This window comes from Hylobates moloch, unplaced genomic scaffold (genome assembly GCF_009828535.3).
Source record: "Hylobates moloch isolate HMO894 unplaced genomic scaffold, HMol_V3 SCAFFOLD_8, whole genome shotgun sequence".
Taxonomy (NCBI): domain Eukaryota; kingdom Metazoa; phylum Chordata; class Mammalia; order Primates; family Hylobatidae; genus Hylobates; species Hylobates moloch.
In genome coordinates, this window is record NW_026652283.1 from 32,429,543 (window position 1) to 32,453,530 (window position 23,988).

A 23,988-nucleotide genomic window follows, 5' to 3' on the forward strand; every position below is an offset into this window, starting at 1 on the left:
ATGAAATCCCTCGTCACTTGTGTTCCGAGCGTCAGTGAGCTAATCCTGCCCCTCTGTCAGTTCCATAGAAGACAAAGGCCACTAACACAGAATCTCCACAATGAAAACGGGCAGAGAATCTATTAATGTGTCAGTTGCCTGTGAATTATGGCCAAGATATTTGCCCAACATATGGCACAAGGTTATCACATTGTAAAAGCAACTCATTTGAAGCAAAGCATCCATGCACACAAACAGACACTCATAACTACTTAGGGGTACAAAAAAATTATACCCAAGGACAAGTATTCTTGGGCATTTGAAGCAACAACTACGTAATCGTAGAGTTAATCTATTGGGAATATTTTACTTTCTGTAGGAGAAAAATAAAGATAAAATAAAAATTACAGCAGCCATGAGGGATAAAGTGGGAAACAGCCATGTTTAGTCCTAATCCTCAATCAGAGGACCCCTCTTAGGATAGAGGGACAGGGTCCACAGGCAGGAAAGAGTGTTATCACCTGAATCCATTTTATTTTATTTTATTTTATTTTTTGAGACAGTCTCGCTCTGTCACCAGGCTGGAGTGCAATGGCACTATCTCGGCTCACCGCAACCTCCGCCTCCCAGGTTCAGGCAATTCTCCTGCCTCAGCCTCCCGAGTAGCTGGGATTACGGGCGCCCGCCACCACGTCCAGCTAATTTTTGTATTTTTAGTAGAGACAGGGTTTTGCCATGTTGGCCAGGCTGGTCTTGAACTCCTGACCTCACGATCTGCCTCGGCCTCCCAAAGTGCCGGGATTACAGGTGTGAGCCACCGTGCCCAGCCTGTTTTATTTTTTATTTTTTTTTATTTTTGAGACAATGTCTCGCTCCGTCTCCCAGGCTGGAGTACAATGGTACCATCTCAGCTCACCGAAACCTCTGCCTCCCGGGTTCAAGCAATTCTTGTGCCTTAGCCTCCTGAGTAGCTGGGATTACGGGCATAAGCCACCTCGCCCGGCCCCTGAATCCATTTTATCCATGGAAAGGAACAAGCTGATATCATGGAGACAGATGTCATCTAGTCATCCAGCTTTCTGTTAGACACCTCCAGACAGACCCAGGAAGGCTGGTCTTTGCCTTTGCAAATTCAGAATCTTAAACTAATTAGCAGCAAAGTTAACGTATCTTTTTTTTTTTTTTTTTTTTGAGTCAGGGTCTCACTCTATTACCCAGGCTACAGTGCAGTGGTAAAATCATGGCTCACTGCCGTCTCGACCTTCTGAGTGCGCGATCCTCCCTCCTTAGCCTCCTGAGTAGCTGGGACCACGGGCTCCTGCCACTACACTCAGCTAATTTTTAAATTTTTTGTAGAGACGGGGGTCTTACCATGTTGCCTAGGCTGGTCTTGAACTCCTAGGCTCAAGTGATGTTCCTGCCTTGGCATCCCAAAGTGCTGGGATTACAGGTGTGAGCCACCACACATGGCCTAAACATATCTTTTTGGGGGACACAATTCAACCTATAAAGGCAATCTCATTATTTCTGCATGAACGATAGTGTAGTGGGCATCTGCTAACTGCCTCACATCTGGTACTGCACCTCCCTCCTCCCTTCCTACGGGAAACTCTTCCTCACCATTGCAAACCTGTGAGTCCACCCCTTTGGCCACACAGGACTGAGAGGTAACTCAAGCTGGGCATGTGACTGGTCAATTAATGACCTTCCCTCAGATTTTTCTTTTTTTTTTTTTTTTGAGACGGAGTCTCACTCTGTCGCCCAGGCTGGAGTGCAGTGGTGCGATCTCGGCTCACTGCAAGCTCCGCCTCCCGGGTTCACCCCATTCTCCTGCCTCAGCCTCTCCGAGTAGCTGGGACTACAGGCGCCCGCCACCACGCCCGGCTAACTTTTTGTATTCTTAATAGAGACGGGGTTTCACCGTGGTCTCGATCTCCTGACCTCGTGATCTGCCCGCCTCGGCCTCCCAAAGTGCTGGGATTACAAGCGTGAGCCACCGCGCCCGGCCCCTCAGATTTTTCTAAATAGACCTGGAGGAGGAAGGCTCTTTCCTGTCTGGGATGTGGGACTTGGGCTCAAAACCTTGGAACTGCAGCAGCTACGTCCCCAAATACAACATGGAGAGAAGTTGTCTGAAAAAAGAAGATGAAGCCAACAGGAGGAGAGGAGCTGAGACGAGAGGCAGAGGGCAAGAGCCGGATAGCTTAGAGGTTCTCGATTGCAGCTTTCCTTAAGGTTTGGCCCTGGCGCATCCAGGGTTATGAGAATTAACCAGGTCTCCTTTGTGGTCAACTAGTTTGAACTGAGTTTTTGGAACAAAAAGCATCCTAGGAGAAACCTGTAGCATAATGAGGATGAAAGGGACACAGCATTAAGTGGATCCTTGAGGGCTTTATCACTTGGGAAAGCCCGAGGAGAGCCCCTGGGGACATACAACATCTTTCCAGAGGAGCAGGGGGCTGGGTGCAGAAGTGGACCCTGAGAAGTAGTTGGGGATCCTCAGGAGCTGAGGCGTGTGGCTCTCTAGGACAGCCAACATATCAGGAATTTGCATGTTAAAGCTCAATTACAGCCTCTGTGGGACCTGAGGCTATTTAAATTCAAAATGAAAAGGCAAATTATCAGCTGGTGTGGTGGCTCATGCCTGTAATCCCAGCACTTTGGGAGGCCAAGGTGGACAGATTATGAGGTCAAGAGATCAAGACCGTCCTGGCCAACATGGTGAAACCCCGTCTCTACTAAAAATACAAAAATTTGCTGGGCATGGTGGTGCGCGCCTGTAGTCCCAGCTACTCTGGAGGCTGAGGCAGGAGAATCTCTAGAACCCGGGAGGCAGAGGTTGCAGTGAGCTGAGATCACGCCACTGCACTCCAGCCTGATACAGAGTGAGACTCTGTCTCAAAAAAAAAAAAAAAAGAAAGAAAGAAAATAAAAGAAAAGGCAAATTATCAAAAAGCTGGTTGGTGAGCCTAGAATCCCAGCCAGAGGGATCTAAACAAGCTGACTATATTAGTCCATTCTCATGTTGGTAATAAAGACGTACCCAAGACTGTGTAATTTATAAAGGAAAGAAGTATAATTAACTCAGTTCCAGTATGGCTTCGGAGGCCTCAGGAAACTTACAGTCATGACAGAAGGGGAAACAAAGGTGTCCTTCTTCACATGGCGGCAGCAAGGAGAAGTGCTGAGCAAAGCCAGGGAAAATAATCCACTCACTATCATGAGAACAGCATGGGGGTCACTGCCCCCATGATTCAATCACCTCCCTCTGGGTCCTTCCCATGACATGTAGGGATTATGGGAACCACAGTTCAAGATGAGATTTGGGTGGGGACACAGCCAAACTATATAACTGACTTAAATATTTACTGGCATCAGGCTTTGATGTCTAGTTTCACCATCAAGTATGCCTATCAGAAGGACATTAATTTATTCATTCAACAATTATTAAAGGCCTACTATGTCTCAGGAACTTTGGTAAGTGTGGGTGGGCATACTGCAGTACACAAAAGACAAGTGATTTGTGCTCCCAGGGAACTTTCAGTCTATGGGGAAAAAAGATACTGAACAAATTAAATATATCAATGAATCTACAATTATAATTGCAAACTGTAGTAAACATCATGAATGAAAAGTTATGAGAAAGAAAGACAAGGAGGGATGTATTTTATTTTTTATAGAGATGGGGTCTTCCTATGTAACCCAGGCTGATCTGGAACTCCTGGCCTCAAGTGATCCTCCCACCTCAGCCTTCCAAAGTGCTGGGTTTACAGGCATGAGCCACCAGACCCAGCTGGACCTATTTTAGATTGGAAGGTTAAGAAAGGCTTCCCTGAGGGGAGAATATGGAGGCCTGAAGGGGAGTAGAAGTTAGCCAGGCAACTAATGTATGGGGACGGAGAATGGCAAGGCAAGGCAAGAGGAGGGAAGAGAATTCCAGGCAAAGGAAACAGTGTATGCAAAGGCCCTGTGGTCAGAAAGAGCTTGACTATAAATGAAGAAGTGTGGCTGAAGCATAGTTAGGGAAGGAAAAGAACGGCTTGAAAAGAGCCTCGAGAGACAGGCAACGGCCTGAGGAAGGATTCTAGATTCTACCCTAGTGCAATGGAAAGCTACTGAAGAATTTTAATTCTTGCTCTAAATTACCTTTACAAAAGAGAATTAATGGAAGAAGGACAAAAGAGAAGAGAGACCAGTTAGGAGGTTATAGGCGATAGGTTAGGGGAGAGAAGATGCTAGTTTGGACCAGGTGATGGCAGAGAAGTATGGATTTGAGACATGTTGGAGATAGAACCGATGACACCAGACACGGTGTGGGTGTGGTAGGTGACAGAGAGAGAGCTATCGAGGATGGCTTCCAGGTTACTGGCTTGTGCTTCTGGGAGTTGGTGGTGCCATGAGCTGAGTTGAGAAGTAATGAAGGATGTCACAGGGAGAAGGGTAATGAAGATCAAAGACCGGCTTCAGTGTTAACATGTTAGGTGTCAGATGCCTGTCGGATTTCCAAGTGGAGATATTAAACACTAGTTGGATATATGTATCTCATGATATATGAAAAAACAAGGTTGGTGGTACAAATCTGTGAATCACTGAAAAAACCAATCGGAAGGGGTGAGACTGCCCCAGCAGAACGTATACAATGAGAAAAGAAGAGGACCCAGGGACTGACATCAGAGGAACTCACTACATTTAATTGTTGTACAAGCCAAGAAGTTAACAAAGAAAACGGAAAAGATACAGCCAGACAGGTGGCAGAAAATCCAAGAGAGTACAGTGTCACAGGTACCAAAAAGAGTGTTATAAGGAGCCACTGGCCACATGTGTGAATTGCTAACCTCCAGTATGATGAAGATTGAAAAATGTTGCCGGGCGCAGTGGCTCACGCCTGTAATCCCAGCACTTTGGGAGGCCGAGGTGGGCGGATCACCTGAGGTCAGGAGTTCAAGACCAACCTGACCAACATGGAGAAACCCCGTCTCTACTAAAAATACAAAATTAGCCAGGCATGGTGGCGCATGCCTGTAATCCCAGCTACTCGAGAGGCTGAGGCAGGAGAATCGCTTGAACCTGGGAGGCAGAAGTTGCAGTGAGCCGAGATCGCGTCATTGCACTCCAGCCTGGGCAACAAGAGCAAAAATCCGTCTAAAAAAAAAGAGCGAGGCGGCTGAGCTGCAGATGCAAACATGCAGATCTTTGTGAAGACCCTCATGGGCAAAACCATCACCAATTGAGGTCGAGCCCAGTGACATCACTGAGAATGTCACAGCCAAAATTCAAGACAAGGAGGGTGTCCCACCTGACCAGCAGCGTCTGATATTTGCTGGCAAACAGCTGGAGGACGGCCGCACTCTCTGACTACAACATCCAGAAAGAGTCCACCCTGCACCTGGTGTTGCATCTGCGAGGTGGCATTATTGAGCCTTCCCTCCGCCAGCTTGCTCAGAAATACAACTGCGACAAGATGATCTGCCGCAAGTGCTATGCTCGCCTTCACCCTCGTGCTGTCAACTGCCGCTAGAAGAAGTGTGGCCACACCAACAACCTGCGTCCCAAGAAGTTCAAATAAGGTTGTTCTTTCCTTGAAGGGCAGCCTCCTGCCCAGGCCCCGTGGCCCTGAAGCCTCAATAAAGTGTCCCTTTCGTTGAGTGGAAAAAAAAAAGAAAAATGTTTATTGGGCTGGGCATGGTATCTTGTGCCTGTAATCCCAGTACTTTGGGAGGCCAAGATGGGAGGAATGCTTGAGGCCAGCTTGGTCAACATAGTGAGACCCCATGTCTACAAAAAATTAGCCAAGTGTGGTGACTTGCACCTGCAGTCCCAGCTACTCAGGAGGCTGAGGTAGGAAGTTGGCTTGAACCTGGGAGGTTGAGGCTGCCATCAGCCATGTTCGTGCCACTGCACTCCAGCCTAGGTGACAGAGCAAGACTCCGTCTCAAAAAAAATAAAAAACAAAAAACAAAAAAAAATATAAATAAATAAACAGAAAAATTTTTACTGGATTTGGCCAATAGAAGTGCTTCTGATGGCCATTCAAGAGCTTCCTCAGTGAAGTGGTGGGGGTACTACCATCTCCAAATGGCGCTTGTGAGTGAGTGTCCTGAATTTGTCATTTGAGAAGCTTTCATAAATCAATTGACACTCCAAATTATTCAGCTCATGTCCTCACAAGTTCAAGGGAGACTAAGAAACAGTCTGGTTCCTGTGGACACTCAGACTAGTATTATGCATTTATTAACTGCAATTAGCCAGGAACAGGCTGATAAGATGACTCTTCTGGTTCTAGCACACAGAGTGAAGGGTAGAATAAAAGTTTCAGGCCGGGCTCACACCTGTAATCCCAATACTTTCAGAGGCTTTACCTGAGGTCAGGAGTTCGAGGCCAGCCTGGCCAACATGGTGAAACCCTGTCTCTACTAAAAATACAAAAATTAGCCGGGCGTGGTGGTGGGCACCTGTAATCCCAGCTACTCGGGAGGCTGAGGCAGGAGAATTGCTTGAACCCGGGAGGTGGAGGTTGCAGTGAGTTGAGATCGTGCAATTGCACTCCAGCCTGGGCAACAGAGTGAGACTGTCTCAAAAATAAAGAAAAAAAAAGCCAGGCATGGTGGCTCAGGCTGGGTGTGGTGACTCATGCCTGTAATCCCAGCACTTTGGGAGGCCGAGGCAGGTGGATCATCCAAGGTTAGGAGTTCAAGGCCAGCCTGGCCAACATGGTGAAACCCTGTCTCTACTAAAAAAAAAAAAATACAAAAAATTAGCTGGGTGTGGTGGTGCGCACCTGTAATCCTAGCTACTTGGGAGGCTGAGGCAAGAGAATCACTTGAACCCAGGAGGCGGAGGTTGCAGTGAGCCGAGATCGTGCCATTTCACTCTAGCCTGGGCAACAAGAACAAAACTCCATCTCAAAAAAAAGAAAAAAAAGAAAAGAAAAAAGAAAGAAAGAAAAAAAAGTTTCCTCGCAACTTTATTTTCTGAGTATGGTGTTTGAAGTTTAAGTGAGACCATGGGTATGAATTCCCCTGGAGAAGGGTAAAGCCACGTTGCCCTGTGGTGTGTTACTGCTGGTGCTGGAAGGGAACTGTCAGCTCGTGGTGCTATCTGGGAACTCAGGACCTGTGAGCCAGGACCTCATCTCCTCTGGGGCTGCTGTGCCTACCTGCACCCCCTAACTTCAGCACTACACTTATTAAATGGTCCATGTCTCTCTTATCACACCAAGGAGATTAAAGCCCAGGTTGATCCTCCCTTGTTGGCACTAAGTACAAAATGTCTTGGGGGATGTTCACTGCGTGGTTAGGATGTTGGACTCCTCCACACACACTTAGGACAAACTGGGAAGAGGCAACCCTTTCTCAGGAAATTATCTGGTATAAACTAAGTAGGTAAAATCCTGGTTTACAATGCAGATGAATGAAGCCTGCCATGTTTGAATTCAAAAGGACCTGAATAGGAGCCCATTTCCACCACTTACTAGCTATGAGACTGGCAGTGTGTTACTTCATTTCTCCCAAGCTCATTTTGCTCAGTGATAAAATGAGGATGATAAGAATAATGCTTAGTTTACAGGGATAGTGTGAGGTAAGGAGATAAAGTAGATAACGTACTTGGTACTAGAGCCCAATAGCGAACATTCATTCTTTCCCTCCCTCAGTCCCACCTTAGCTGTAGGTCTGCAGCTGCATGTAGGAAAGTGGGTTAGAGACCCCTTGAGGTATGAAGAATCCAAGGGAAGTATTTTAGGAGAGGATGAAGCGCCACCGATCTGGATCTGGAGAGCCAGGGAGCTGTGGGCGTCCTTGAGGCTTGGTGCCCCAGGGGCTATGGAGAGTGGTCTGCATGTTTAGTAAGATTTGGACTGGTGGTTACGAAGCTTGTGGCACCAGTCATTTCTGACACATTAAAATCTGTCATATCGGCTTCTAAGTTCAAGGTTTTAATTCACCTTGGAGGACCAAAAAGCATTTTGCAGCTAGATTTGCTGCTGGGTGCTATTCTGTTTCCCATGCTTTCCATTTCTCAGAACCAGTTCATCGAGACTAAAGACTAATGCCAGTGCTGTTGGCTTGTCTGGAGAAAACAAAGCCATTAATGGTAGTTACCATATTAATTGCAGAAAGTGCTTCTTTAAGTTTCTGTTGGCAAGAAGTTACCAGTCTAACAGAGTAAGTGAAGTGCGTCCAGGCCAGGCGGGGTTTTTAATCTTCATGCTTTAGGTTTTTGTTATTGCAGTTGCCAAAACGCCAAAAGCTTATAATTTACGAGTCGTATCCACACGTCCCTTAGAAAGAAACTCAAACCTAAAAATAGAAATGAAACTCAGGAAAACACCAACCCAGATAAATAAATCTTATGTCAAATGGAGAAAGCTTGTAAATCTGTGCTTACGGTTACATTAATTGCTTCAATTTCGATTGACTGAAGCAAGTGCATTAACCAGTCAGCCTGTCCCTGCCCAAAGGAAGACAGCAATTCTCTCATGTTTCAGAAAAATTTCTCACATCATTTCTTGCTCTTTTTTCTTTTTCTTCTCTTTTCTTTTCTTCTTCTTCTTTTTTTTTTTGAGATGGAGTGTCACTCTTCTTGCTCAGGCTGGAGTGCAGTGGCGCGATCTCGGTTCACTGCAACCTCCACCTCCCGGGTTCAAGCGATTCTCCTTCCTCAGCCTCCTCAGTAGCTGGGATTACAGGCACACACCACCACACCTGGCTAATTTTTGTATTTTTAGTAGAGACAGGGTTTCGCCATGTTGGCCAGGCTGGTCTCAAACTCCTGACCTCAGGTGATCCACCTGCCTTGGCCTCCGAAAGTGCTGGGATTACAGGCGTGAGCCATCACGCCTGGCCTCTTGCTCTTTTTTCTACTCTTGTCAGTGACTGATTATTCATTTCTTGGTCAACAGACTGCTCTGTCTAACAGGCAGGGTAATACTTCACTGGGATTACTTTTATCTAAAGCATTGCATGTATAGGGCCAAGGTCTTTGGTGATCCCCATGCAGACCTTCCTTACACAGCCGCACATTGCATCCCTAATCCCGACCAGTTGTTAGAAATATGTGTGCAATTGTTAAGGGTAGGAAAAGGGAAGAATGTGGATGGATAGTTGCAAAACACTGCCTCCAAGCCTAAAAACCTTGGACATTCTTTTTCTTTCTTTTCTTTTCTTTTTTTTTTTTTTTTTGAGACATGGTCTCACTGTCACCCAGGCTGGAGTACAGTGGTGCAGGCATAGCTCACTGCAGCCTCAGCCTTCTGGGCTCAGGATCCTCTTGCCTCAGCCTCCCAAGTAGCTGGGACTACAGGTGCGCACCACCGTACCGAGCTCATTTATTGTTGTTTTTGTTGTTGTTGTTGTTGTTGTTTGCGACAGAGTCTCCCTCTATCACCCAGGCTGGAGTGCAGTGGCACGATCTTGGCTCACTGCAACCTCCATCTCCTGGGTTCCAGCGATTCTCCTGCCACAGCCTTCTGAGTAGCTGGGATTACAGGCACTCGCCACCACGCCTGGCTAATTTTTGTATTTTTAGTAGAGATGGGGTTTCGCCATGTTGGCCAGGCTGGTCTCGAACTCCTGACCTCAGGCGATCCGCCCGCCTCGGCCTCCCAAAGTGCTGGGATTATAGGCATGAGCCCCCCCACCCAGTCACTTCTCAGTTTCTTAGATTCAGTAGCTAGGGCCTGCATATTAAACTCACAAAAGATACCTTACCAGGAGAAAAATAAAAAAGAGTTCACACTCACATGTGCAAGGTGTATACAGATGGGAGAATTCTGTGATGAGTAATTCAAAGGGGTGGCTAGAATTTGGGGCTTATACGCCATCTTAATTGGTGAAGGGGAAGGAGAGAAAGGCACCTGTGCGAAAACAAATGACCATTTTGGAAAAATAAATGGGTTCTCAGGAGAACAAACAGGAGATAAGAAAGTTTGTGATAATGGGCTGGGTGTGGTGGCTGTCACACCTATAATCCCAGCACTTTGGGAGGCCGACGTGGGCAGATCACTTGAGATCAGGAGTCTGAGACCAGCCTGGCCAACATGGTGAAACACTGTCTGTACTAAAAATATAAAAATTAGCCAGGCATGGTGGCGGGCGCCTATAATCCCAGCTACTGGGGAGGCTGAGGGCAGGAGAATTGCTTGAACTCGAGAGGCGGAGGTTGCAGTGAGCCGAGATCCTGCCATTGCACTTCAGCCTGGGCCACAGAGCGAGACTCCGTCTCAAACTAAAATACAAACAAACAAACAAAACCCACAAAAATTAGCTGGGCACGATGGCACATGCCTGTAATCCCAGGTACTCAGGAGGCTGAGGCAGGAGAATCTCTTGAACCAGGGAGGCAGAGGTTGCAGTGAGCTGAGATCGTGCCATTGCACTTCAGCCTTGGCAATAAAGTGAGACTTTGTCTCAAAAAAAAAAAAAAAACTTTAAGAGCAAAAACTGAGGTTTCCATTCTGCCTTGAGACCTCAAGACTGGAGTGTCACCTCCTGCCCAAGTTCTGAGCTTGCAGCCTGTAGGCCTGCCCTACAAATTTTAGACTTTTTTTTTTTTTTTTTTTTTGAGAGTCGTTTTCACCAGGTGAGTGCTGGGTGATCTCGGTCATGAATCCGCCTCCAGGTTCACCCTGTAGCTGGGACTACAGGCGCGTGCCACTACGCCTGGCTAATTTTTTGTATTTTTAGTAGAGACGGGGTTTCACAGTGTTAGCCAGGATGGTCTCGATCTCCTGACCTCGTGATCCGCCCGCCTCGGCCTCCCAAAGTGCTGGGATTACAGGCTTGAGCCACCGCGCCCGGCCAAGACTTGTTCACTCCTACAATTGCTTACTCTATATATCATATAGATATATAATAAGAGTGTATATATGCTCCTATTGGTTCTGTTTCTTTGGAAAACCCTGAAAGACACACATCACACTAGTCTTTTTTTTATTTTATTTTATTTTTTTTTGAGACGGAGTCTCACTCCGCTGCCCAGGCTGGAGTGCAGTGGTGTGATCTCAGCTTACTGCAACCTCCGCCTCCCGGGTTCAAGCAATTCTCCTGTCTCAGCCTCCCAAGTAGCTGGAATTACAGGCGTGCACCACCATGCCCAGCTAATTTTTGTATTTTTTTAGTAGAGACAGGGTTTCACCGTGTTGGTCAGGCGGGTCTGGAACTCCTGACCTCATGATCCACCCGCCTTGGCCTCCCAAAGTGCTGGGATTACAGGCGTGAGCCACCACGCCCAGCCCGCACTACTCTTTTTTTATTGTTGTTGTTTGCTTTTTTGAGTCTTACTCTCTGTTTCCCAGGCTGGAGTGCAGTGACATGATCTGGGCTCAATGCAACCTCTGCCTCCCGGGTTCAAGCGATTCTCCTGCCTCAGCCTCCCAAGTTGCTGGGACTATAGGTGCACACCACCACACCTGGCTAATTTTTATATTTTTAGTAGAGACGGGGGTTTCACTGTGTTGGCCAGGCTGGTCTCGAACTCCTGACCTCAAGTGATCTGCCCGCTTCGGCCTCCCAAAGTGCTGGGATTACAGGCATGAGCCACTGCGCCCGGCCTGAAATGCCCTTCTATTGCTGAAGACCAAGACCAAGTCATCCACCTTTGCTCCTAATTCTACTGGCTTTGGTTTGAATGTTTATGTCCTCCCCAAATTTATATGTTGAAATCCTGACCCTTGTAAAAGAGGCTCAAGAGAGCTAGCTAGTCCCTTCTACTATGTGAGGTCACAGCAAGAAGTCTGAAGTCTACAATCCAGAAGAGAGCATTCACCAGAACCCAACAAAGCTGGCTCTCAGATCTTCGACTTCCCAGCCTCCAAAACTGTGAGCCATACATTTCTGTTGTTTATAAGCCACCCAAGTATTTTATGGTATTTTTTCTTTCTTTCTTTCTTTTTTTCTTTTTTTTGAGACGGAGTCTCGCTCTGTCGCCCAGGCTGGAGTGCAGTGGCGCAATCTCGGCTCACTGCAAGCTCCGCCTCCCAGGTTCACGCCATTCTCCTGCCTCAGCCTCTCCTAGTAGCTGGGACTACAGGTGCCCGCCACCACGCCCGGCTAATTTTTTTGTATTTTTAGTAGAGACGGGGTTTCACCGTGTTAGCCAGGATGGTCTCGATCTCCTGACCTCGTGATCCGCCCGCCTCGGCCTCCCAAAGTGCTGGGATTACAAGCGTGAGCCAACGTGCCCGGCCCACTATTTTATGGTATTATGTTATAGCAGTCCGAACAGACTAAGACATGACCGCATGTGGTTTTCCTGAGGACCTTGCTTTTTCAGTCATATTCTCTTTATCTCTAATTTCTTCCTCTCAACCCTTTCCATTTTTTCTTTTTCTTATTTATTTTATTTTATTTTATTTTTTTGAGACAGGGTCTCACTTTGTCATCCAGGCTGGAGTGCAGTGGCGTGATCTCAGCTCACCACAACCTCTGCCTCCCGAGTTCAAGTGATTCTCCTGCCTCAGCCTCCCGAGTAGCTGGGATTACAGGTGTGTGCCACTACCGCCTAATTTTTGTATTTTTAGTAGAGACGGGGTTTCATTATGTTGGCCAGGCTGGTCTTGAACACCTGACCTCAAATGATCTACCTGCATCAGCTTCCCAATCTTTTCATTTTTACAAGAAATATTTACTGAGTTCCTACCATGCAGAATAGAATACAACCCTATGTCCAAGCCTATGAACATGTTCAAGTTATTCACACAATAAAACATAACAAACACACTAACAAAAACTTTCCTTGATCTTTCATTCCTCTCTAGCTTCTCTTCTCTCTCATTCCCTTCCCCAGATCAGATCTGATCATCCTCCTTCTGAAACCCTGTTCGTTTCCTAGCTTCTCAAACTTAGTTCATGTGACCACCATCAAGATTAGAAACATGGGCCAGGCGCGGTGGCTCACGCCTGTAATCCCAGCACTTTGGGAGGCCGAGGCGGGCGGATCACGAGGTCAGGAGATCGAGACCATCCTGGCTAACACGGTGAAACCCCGTCTCTACTAAAAACATAAAAAATTAGCCGGGCGTGTTGGCGGGCGCCTGTATTCCCAGCTACTCGGGAGGCTGAGGCAGGAGAATGGCGTGAACCCAGGAGGTGGAGGTTGCGGTGAGCCGAGATCGCGCCACTGCACTCCAGCCTGGGGGACAGAGAAAGACTCCGTCTCAAAAAAAATAAAAAATAAAAAATAAAAAATTAGCTGGGCGAGGTGGCGGGCGCCTGTAGTCCCAGCTACGCGGGAGGCTGAGGCAGGAGAATGGCGTGAACCACAAGGGGCAGAGCCCGCAGTGAGCTGAGATCGCGCCGCTGCACTCCAGCCTGGGTGAAAGAGCGAGACTCCTTCTCAAAAAAAAAAAAAAAAAAAAGATTAGAAACATGGGAAGTGGGAGGATCACTTGAAGCCAGGAGTTAGGGTCTGGCCTGGGCAACGTAGTGAGACCTCGTCTCTACATAAAAAACATTAGGCTGAGGGCCTGGCATGGTGGCTCATGCCATAATCCCAGCACTTTGGGAGGCCGAGGCGGGAGAATCACCTGAGGTCAGGAGTTCGAGACCAGCCTGGCCAACATGGTGAAACCCTGTCTCTACTAAAAATACAAAAATTAGCCAGGTGTGGTGGCGGGCGCCTGTAATCCCAGCTACTCAGGAGGCTGAGGCAGGAGAATCGCTTGAACCTGGGAGGTGGAGGTTGCAGTGAGCCGAGATCACACCACTGCACTCCAGCCTGGGGCATAAGAGCGAGACTTTGTGTCAAAAAACAAAACAAAACAAAAACATTAGCTCAGAGTAACAGAGCAAGATGCTGTCTAAAGACAACAAACAAACAAAACCCAAATTAGAAGCATGGAAATTAGGTCTCTTGCTCTCCTGCATATATGTTTAGTCAATAACCAAGTCCTCCTTCTTTTCCCTCCTTAAAAATCTGCCTCGGTTTCCTAGATCTGTCCTCTTTATCCTTATCTAGCTATGGCCGTCAATAGTATTTTGACAAAACTATAGGAATACGATTTTAAGGACTCTCCTTGCCTGCAGTCTTATTTTTTTGTCTGTCCCCCATACTGCATCTAGAATTACTTACACACATGAAACAAATCACGTCACTCCTCTGCTTAAATGCTTTTAACAGCTCCCTCTGCCTACAGCTTAAGTCCAAGTTCTTTAACATGGCTTACAGGCCCTGCATGACCTGACCAGACTCATCCTCCACAAATCCAATCATGCACTTGACACTGTAATAAATCTGCATGTTTCTTGAACATGGCATGCTTTTTCACATTTTTCCACTCATGGGCTTTTGCTTTTGCTGTTCCTGCAGCCTAGAAAACCCTGCCCATGTTTGTTCACCTGACAACTTCATTTTCATCCTTCCAGATCCACTCAAGCAGCCCTTTCTCCAAACCTTCTCTGAATACTAGCTGGCCCAAGTATTCCAGCTCTGTGCTCCCTTAGTACCTTTCTTTCTTTCTTTCTTTCTTTTTTTTTTGAGACAGAGTTTCACTCTTGTTGCCCAGGCTAGAGTGTAATGGCGTGATCTCGGCTCACCGCAACCTCTGCCTCCTGGGTTCAAGCGATTCTCCTGCCTCATCCTCCTGAGTAGCCGGGGTTAGAGGCGTGCGCCACCACACCCGGCTAATTTTGTATTTTTAGTAGAGACGGGGTTTTGCCATGTTGGCCACGCTGGTCTCAAACTCCTGACCTCTGGTGATCCGCCCGCCTCGGCCTCCCAAAGTGCTGGGATTAGAGGCGTGAGCCACCGTGCCAGCCTCCCTTAGTACCTTATGCATACTTTTTTTTTTTTAATTGAGATGGACTCTCGCTCTGCTGCCCAGGCTAGAGTGCAATGGCGCGATCTTGGTTCACTGCAACTCTGTCTCCCGGGTTCAAGCGATTCTCCTGCCTCAGCCTCTTGAGTAGCTGGGATTATAGGCGGTCGCCACCATGTGTGGCTAATTTTTGTATTTTTAGTAGAGATGGGTTTCACCATGTTGGTCAGGCTGGTCTTGAACTCCTGACCTCGTGATCTGCCTGCCTCAGCCTCCCAAAGTGCTGGGATTACAGGCGTGAGCCACTGTGCCCAGCTGGTATTTACTTTTTACATAACTGTTATGTCTCCCTCTTGGGGCTGAAAGCCCATTAAGTATAGGAAGTATATTTTACTCTATTATTTTTTAGACAAGGTCTTGCTCTGTCACCCAGGCTGGAATGCAGTGGCAAGATCACAGCTCACTACAACCTCTGCATTATGGGCTCAAGCGAGGGGGGTCCTCCCCCCTCAGCCTCCTGAGTAGCTGGGACTAAAAGCCCATGCCATCATGCCCCGATAATTTTTTAAAGTTTTTGTGGAGACACAGTCTCTCTATGTTGCCCAGGCTGCTCTCGAACACGGCCTCCTGCTGTGGCCTCCCAAAGTGCTGGGATTATAGATGTGAGCCAACACACCCAGTCTAGGAAGTATATTTTATAATATTGTATATCCTTATCATATAGCAGAGTATGTGCACGAATATATTAATTAATGATATTATGAAATAATATTATTACGAAAAACAACTCAAGCATATACTTCACTAATCGTGGGCCAGCTCTATAATCCTTATTTAATAAGAGCAGTCCATTTTGGATCAAATTTATGCAAAAATCTCAATGAGCTTTCTTTTGTTTTTGTTTCTTTTTATTTATTTCCATTTTTGTTTGTTTCAACCCTATTAACTGATCTATTTACCATTATTATTTTTTGAGATGGAGTCTCGCTTGGTCACCCAGGCTGGAGTACAGTGGCGTAGTCTTGGCTCACTGCAACCTCCGCCTCCTGGGTTCAAGCAATTCTCCTGCCTCAGCCTCCTGAGTAGCTGGGATTACAGGTGCCGGCTAGCACGCCTGGCTAATTTTCGTATTTTTAGTAGAGACAGGGTTTCGACATGTTGGCCAGGCTGGTCTCAAACTCCTAACCTCAGGTGATCCCCCACCTCGGCCTCCCAAACTGCTGGGATTACCGGCGTGAGCCATGGCGCCCGGCCTGATCCACCGAGATTTCTTATGATAATATGCAATATAAAACATTGAGAAAAGTGAAGCATCAGCTAATCTTACACACACACGGGTTTTTGTTCTTATAAGGGTATTTGGCTACTAGGCAGATATATCACCAAAAATGATTCCTTGAGTAGGCAATTCCTCAGACTAGGAATATCAGCCTTTATGGTGCATATGTGGTCCGTCCTGTTTGGCCACATTCCAGCCGTGGTCCCCTTAAGTCTGCTTCCCCTTCACATATCAATTCATTCTTTCTCAAAGCACTGCCAGCAGGATCTAGTCCTGTTTCACTATCCTACAAGTTAGAGAGAATTTGAGGGAGCGAAGGCAGACTCTTTATCCTTCCAATATATCGTACAATTTTTAAGCAGATGTGATCTGGATAAAATTAGGGTAACTTTGAAGGCTGTCTCGATGTTTATTAGAAACAAAAAAAAAATAATAAAGAAGAAAAAAAAGTAAGAAAATTAGGGTACCCTTCAAAGAAAAAGAAAGGCCAGGCTTGGTGTGGTGGCTCACGCCTGTAACTCCGCTCCAGTCATTTTGGGAGACTGAAGTGGGCCAATCGCTTGAGCCCAGGAGTTCGAGACCAGTCTGAGCAATATAGCAAGACCCTGTTTGTACAAAAAAAATTAAAAATTAGCTGAACATGGTGGTGCATGATGCTTATAGTCCCAGCTACTTGGGAGGCTAAGGTTGGGGGATCTCATGAGCCTGGGAGGTCGAGGTTGCAGTGAGCCGTGAATGTGCCACTGCACTCCAGCCTGGGTGACAAGGCAGGACCCTGTCTCAAAAAAAAAAAAAAAAAAAAGGAAGCACAGAGCCATCTTGAAAGGGCAGCTGCTAGCCTAAGGGATGACCTGATAAGCCCGGTCTCCTCATTTCTTTCTTTCTTTTTTTTTTTTTGAGACAGAGTCTTACTCTGTCGCCCAGGCTAGAGTGCAGTGGTGCAATCTTAGCTCATTGCAACCTCCACCTGCTGGGTTCAAGCGATTCTTCTGCCTCAGCCTCCTGAGTAGCTGGGACTACAGGTGCCCACCACCACACCCGGCTTATTTTTGTATTTTTAACAGAGACAGGAGCCGGGCGCAGTGGCTCACGCTTGTAATCCCAGCACTTTGGGAGGCTGAGGCGGGCAGATCACGAGGTCAGGAGATCGAGACCACGGTGAAACCCCGTCTCTACTAAAAATACAAAAAATTAGCCGGGCGTGGTGGTGGGCACCTGTAGTCTCAGCTACTCGGAGAGGCTGAGGCAGGAGAATGGCGTGAACCCGGGAGGCGGAGCTTGCAGTGAGCCGAGATTGCGCCACTGCACTCCAGCCTGGGTGACAGAGTGAGACTCCGTCTCAAAAAAAAAAAAAAAAAAAATAGAGACGGGGTTCCGCCATATTGGCCAGGATGGTCTCGATCTCCTGACCTGGTGATCAGCCTGCCTCGGCCTCCCAAACTGCTGGGATTACAGGTGGGAGCCACCGTGCCTGGCTCTTTTTTATTTGTTTGAGACAGGGTATTGCTCTGTCACCCACGTTGGAGTGCAGAAATGCCATCACAGCTCATTGCAGTCTCGATCCCCTGGGCTCAAGCAACCCTTCCGCCTCAGCCCCCCAAGTAGCTGGGACTACAGGTGTGCACCACCATGCCCAGCTAATTTTTGTACTTTTTGTAGAGACGAGGTTTCACCACGTTGCCCAGGCTGGTCTGGAACTCCTGAGCTCAAGGGATCCACCTGCCTTGGCCTCCCTAAGTGTTGGGATTACAGACATGAGCCACCATGCCCCACCTGGCATTTGCTATTTGAAGGCACTAGGGAAATTCAAAGACGAATCAAGCTGGGATGAAGCTAGCTGTCCTAAGCCCTTAGTGTGCATCAGCATCAACTATGCAGGTTTAAAAATATGCAGATAGACCAGGCGCGGTGGCTCATGCCTGTAATCCCAGCACTTTGGGAGGCCGAGACGGGCAGGTCACGAGGTCAGGAGATCGAGACCATCCTGGCTAACATGGTGAAACTGAGTCTCTACTAAAAATACAAAAAATTAGCCGGGCGTGGTGGTGGGCGCCTGTAGTCCCAGCTACTCGGGAGGCTGAGGCAGGAGAATTGCTGGAACCCGGGAGGCGGAGCTTGCAGTGAGCCGAGATCGCACCACTGCACTCCAGCCTGGGTAACAGAGCGAGACTCCGTCTCAAAAAAAAAAAAAAAAAAAAAGAAAAAATGCAGATAGCCAGGTACCAAGTGTAGAAATTCTGATTCCTTCAGTCTGTGGCACAAAAGTGTTTTAAAAGTTCACAGGTGATTTTTATGCCATCTGTGGATTGAAATGTTTAGAGTCAGCTCTCATTCTCATATAGAGATGTGAGGCTATACACGGATAAATGAAACATAAAGTAGAAACTAATATGTGCTTTCAGAGGCACTCACCAAGTGTTAGAAGAGCTGAGAGGAAGAACGTATTGCTTCCTGTTTGAGAGATTAGGGCGAAGTCCATGGAGTAAAGTGGAATGAATTCAGAATGAACCAGGTCAGGAGGTGAGGTTTCTTATCATCCCCATCACTGATTTATGACACATAAGACACTGAATAAGCTTCATAACTGTAAGGCCCATTTTTTCCTATGTAAATAGGAAAGACTAGCATCTATGTCAGGATTCTTGTGAAGATTATTGCGAAGGAAGATAAAATATGTGGGTGTGCAGAGTAATGCCGGATCCAGAGCTGGCAATCAATCAATGACCATTACTGATGTGAGCTGGCTTCGAGTCAGGCCTCGAAGGATGGATGGGATTTAAACATTCAAAGATGAGGGGGAAGAGAGTTCTGGGTAGAGGAAAGAAGAGCTTTTATGGACTTCTTGGTTGTATATTTGTTTATATAAGTAGGTACTAGTTACATGAGCAGGTAGTGTACAAGACACTGTGGAAGCTTTAAAGCCAGATACAAACCCTGGGTTCAAGAAGCTAACATTGCCTCAGTAATTCATTTGTTAAACTAATACAAACACCGTTTAAAAAAATACTGTTGTTTGTATTCCTAATGTGCTCTGTGTGTGTGTTTTTGAATTAATAGAGACAAGGTCTCAGTGTGTTGGTCAGGGTGGTCTTCGAACTTATGGCCTCAAGCAATCCTCCTGCCTCAGCCTCCTCAAGGGCAGGGATTACAGGCATGAGCCATCACGCCCAGCCTACATATTTTAATAGGGTTTCTTTCTACCTTTAAGTATTTTTATATTACTGGCTGGATGTGGTGGCTCACACCTGTAATCCCAGCACTTGGGAGGCCGAGGCGGACGGATCACCTGAGGTCAGGAGTTTGAGACCAGCCTGGCCAACACGGCAAAACTCCATCTCTACTAAAAATACAAAAATCATCTGGGTGTGGTGGCAGGTGCCTGTAATTCTAGCTACTCAGGAGGCTGAGGCAGGTGAATCACTTGAACCCGGGAGGTGGAGGTTATAGTGAGCCGAGCTCGCGCCACTGCACTCTAGCCTAGGCAACAGGAGTGAAACTCCGTCTCAGAAAAGAAAAAAAAAATTATATTACCAAAATGACCAAAGCTCATAAAATCCCGAAGAGGGGGCCGGGGGTGGTGGTTCATGCCTGTAATCTCAGCACTCTGGGAGGCCGAGGTGGGTGGATCACCTGAAGTCAGGAGTTTGAAACCAGCCTGGCCAACATGGAAACCCTGTCTCTACTAAAAATACAAAAACCAGCCGGGTGTGATGGTGGGCACCTGTAATCCTAGTTACTTGGGAGGCTGAGGCAGGAGAACCGCTTGAACCCGGGAGGCGGAGGTTGCAGTGAGCCGAGATTGTGCCATTGCGCTCCAGCCTGCTAGACAAGAGGGAAACTCCGTCTCAAAACAAACAAACAAGGCCGGGCGCGGTGGCTCAAGCCTGTAATCCCAGCACTTTGGGAGGCCGAGGCGGGTGGATCACAAGGTCAGGAGATCGAGACCATCCTGGCTAACATGGTGAAACCCCGTCTCTACTAAAAAATACAAAAAAATTAGCTGGGCGTGTTGGTGGGCGCCTGTGGTCCCAGCTACTCGGGAGGCTGAGGCAGGAGAATGGCGTGAACCCAGGAGGTGGAGGTTGCGGTGAGCCGAGATCGCGCCACCGCACTCCAGCCTGGGGGACAGAGAAAGACTCCGTCTCAAAAACAAACAAACAAACAAAAACCTGAAGTGGGTAAAATTATATGAAATAAAAGTAACTCCTTCCCACTTTCTTTCTTTCTTTTATCCTCAGAAGCAACTGTGATTAACACTGATAAATCTCCTCTCTGCAATCACTGTTTATGTGCAAACACATGAAATATATGCATGTGTACATATATTACCTGTATGTATATATTATATTACATATATTCCTTTTTGCCCCTCAGATGAAATCACACTTTCCTACTGTTCTGCAAATTGCTTTTTTGTTTTGTTCTGCTTTTTTTGAGACGGTCTCATTCTGTCCCCCAGGCTGGAGGGCAGTGGTGCAGTCACGGCTCACTGCAACCTCCGCCTCCCACACTCAAGAGATCCTCCCACTACAGACTCCCAAGTAGCTGGGACTATGGGCCTGCGCCACCACTCCCAGCTAATTTTTTAAAAAAATTTTTTTGTAAGGCCGGGCGCGGTGGCTCACGCTTGTAATCCCAGCACTTTGGGAGGCCGAGGCAGGCAGATCACGAGGTCAAGAGATCGAGACCACGGTGAAACCCCGTCTCTACTAAAAATACAAAAAATTAGCCGGGAGTGGTGGCAGGCGCCTGTAGTCCCAGCTACTCGGAGAGGCTGAGGCAGGAGAATGGCGTGAACCCGGGAGGCGGAGCTTGCAGTGAGCCGAGATTGCGCCACTGCACTCCAGCCTGGGTGACAGAGCGAGACTCCGTCCAAAAAAAAAAAAAATTTTTTTTGTAGAAATGGGGTTTCACCATGTTGCCCAGGCTGGTCTCGAACTCCTAGGCTCGAACAATCCACTCACCTTGGCCTTCCAAAGTGCTGGGATTACAGGCACAAGCCACCATGCCCAGCTTGCAAATTGCTTTTTTTTTTGAGACAGAGTTTTGCTTTTGTTGCCCAGGCTGGAGTGCAGTGGCGCGATCTTGGCTCACTGCAACCTCAGCCTCCCAGGTTCAAGCGATTCTCCTGCCTCAGCCTCCCGAGTAGCTGGGATTACAGGCATGCACCACAAGGCTGGCTAATTTTGTATTTTTAGTAGAGACGGGGTTTCTCCATGTTGGTCAGGCTGGTCTTGAACTTCTGACCTCAGGTGATCTGCCCACCTCGGCCTCCCAAAGTGCTAGGATTACAGGCATGAGCCACCTCACCCAGCTTGCAAATTGCTTTTTATCCACTTACTATATTGTGACTATCTTTCTATGTCAGCATATATAAAGCAGACTTATTCTCCAGGCTGGAGTGCAGTGGTGCAATCTCGGCTCACTGCAACCTCTGCATTCTGGGTTCAGGCAATTCTCCTGCCTCAGCCTCCTGAGTAGCTGGGACTACAGGCACGTACCACCACGCCCAGCTAATTTTTGTATTTTTAGTAGAGACAGGGTTTTACCATGTTGGCCAGGATGGTCTCGATCTCTTAACCTCGTGATCCACCTGCTTCAGCCTCCCAAAGTGCTGGGATTACAGGCGTGAGCCACTGTGCCTGGCCAAAACTATTATGAATAAAGTCCAGCATCTTCTTACATGTTTATTTCCATTTATATTCTTTTGGGTACACTAATTTCACTGATACTTTATCACTTATACTTTACTGATATTAAGAAATTATTGGGTCTGGTGTGGTGGCTCACAACTGTAATCCCAGCATTTGGGAGGCCGAGGCAGGAGGATTGCTTGAGCCCAGGATTTCAGGACCAGCCTAGTCAGCATGGGAAAACCTGTTTCTACAAAATATACAAAAATTAGCCTGGCATGGTGGTACACACCTGTAGTCCCAGCTACTCCAGAGGCTAAGGTGGGAGGGTTACTTGAGGCCAGGGGTTGGAAACCAGCCTGGGCAACATAGCAAGATCCCATCTCTACAAAAAATATAATAATGATTAGCTAGGTGTGGTGGTGCATGCCTCCAGTCCCAGCTACTCTGGAGGCTAAGTCAGAAGGACCACTTGAGCCCAGGAATTGGAGGCTGCAGTGAGCTATGATTGTGCCACTGCAGTCCAGCCTGGGCGACAGGGTGAGATGTTGTCACTAAAAAAACTTAAATCAATAAATAAATTCTTCCAGGTTCCTCAATATTTTATCATCAAAGCTTTTAGAAATGGCAATGGAGCATGTTTCTTTGATTATTATGTGTCCACTCATTCACTTGTTCATCATCTGTTGATGATGTAGCATCCTTGCCTTTAGTAATACTTTGAATAGTTAGAACAGTGGATTTTCCAGGAAGTGAACTCTATGTCTGGGGGATCAACTTCTTTTTTTCTTTTTTCTTCTTCTTCTTCTTTCTTCTTTCTTCCTCTCCCTCTCCCTCTCCTTCTTTCTTCCTCTTCCTCTTCCTCCTCTTCTTCTTCCTCTTCCTCTTCTTCTTCTCCTTCTCCTTCTTCTTCTTTTTTTTTTTTTGAAACAGTCTTGCTCTGTCACCCAGGCTGAAGTGTGGTGGTGCTATCATAGCTCACTTCAACCTCAAACCCCTGGGCTCAAGCGATCCTCCTTCCTTGGCCTGCCAAAGTATTGAGATTACAGGCCTGAGACATTGCACCTGGCCTGGGGATAGTGGTGGGGATCAACTTCTTACTGACATTTAGAAAACTAAATTTTGAGCCGGGCGCGGTGGCTCACGCTTGTAATCCCAGCACTTTGGGAGGCCGAGGCGGGCGGATCACGAGGTCAGGAGATCGAGACCACGGTGAAACCCCGTCTCTACTAAAAATACAAAAAATTAGCCGGGCGTGGTGGCAGGCGCCTGTAGTCCCAGCTACTCGGAGAGGCTGAGGCAGGAGAATGGCGTGAACCCGGGAGGCGGAGCTTGCAGTGAGCCGAGGTTGCGCCACTGCACTCCAGGCTGGGCGACAGAGCGAGACTCCGTCTCAAAAAAAAAAAAAAGAAAACTAAATTTTGGTAGAAGAAACATACATTGATTAAACCATTTGTAACCTAATTATAGGGGTTCATCTCTGAGGTATGCTTTTGGCATGCAATTACGTCCAACTCCGACGTAACTTCCAAATTCACAGGGCTTAAATCTCTGTCTCCAACACCTAACATCATCTTTTCCCTCAAACAGGACTCATTTGCAATCTTTTATTCTGACTTTTATTTAGTCAAAGACACATTTTTTTCTCTTAGTCATGTCTTTTTCTAACACCCGTTGTTCCTGAAGTTGCCACTGGTTCAACACTCTTTCCTTCTCTCCCACTTCTCCATCGAATCCTACTAATATCTCAATGTCACTTCCTCAAAGAAGGCTTCTCTTACCTCCAGATTAGATTTGATCCCCTTGCCATACATGGTTAAGTCCCTGGTACTTACTTTTTTTTCTTTTATTTCTCACACTTTATTCTATGGCCACAGTGATGTAAACACCTCATGACCTTGAGACATTATTGATGGTACCACTAGTTTATTCCGTGCAATCAAAGATTCATAAAATTAAACAGGAGTTTAGAGAGGTTAGCTAGCTTCATATTGTAAGTAATGCAATTCATTGAGGAATTTTTAAAAGGATTATCTTGATTTTATCTGTTTGTTTAGTGATGAGGTGTTGCCTTTGTAAGTATCCTGAACCATCCTGGGACTATTTGTATGTTTGGGAAATTTTATCATGTTTAGCATCATTCTTTTGATTTTCAAGACTAATTTTGTTCCAAAGGACAAAACAACAAGCCCATCCCTCTACTAAGGACAATCCTTCAGATAGTCAAAGATTGATTGCCCTCTTACTCAATCGAAACACAGCCTTCCTTCTATTATTGCTTTTATGCTATGGTTTCCATCCTTCTTCGCTGTCCTGATTTACCCTCCTGTGAACTCATTCTAGTT

General features: G+C 46.9%; 1 protein-coding gene and 1 pseudogene across 2 annotated transcripts in view; both read left to right on the top strand.

The window, feature by feature from the left end:
• SINHCAF (SIN3-HDAC complex associated factor) overlaps positions 1-23,988 on the top strand; it is an 80,629-nt gene that overhangs the window by 5,031 nt on the left and 51,610 nt on the right. The gene's annotated exons all lie outside the window — the stretch shown is intronic.
• Positions 5,142-5,545, top strand: LOC116472257 (ubiquitin-ribosomal protein eL40 fusion protein-like; annotated as a pseudogene).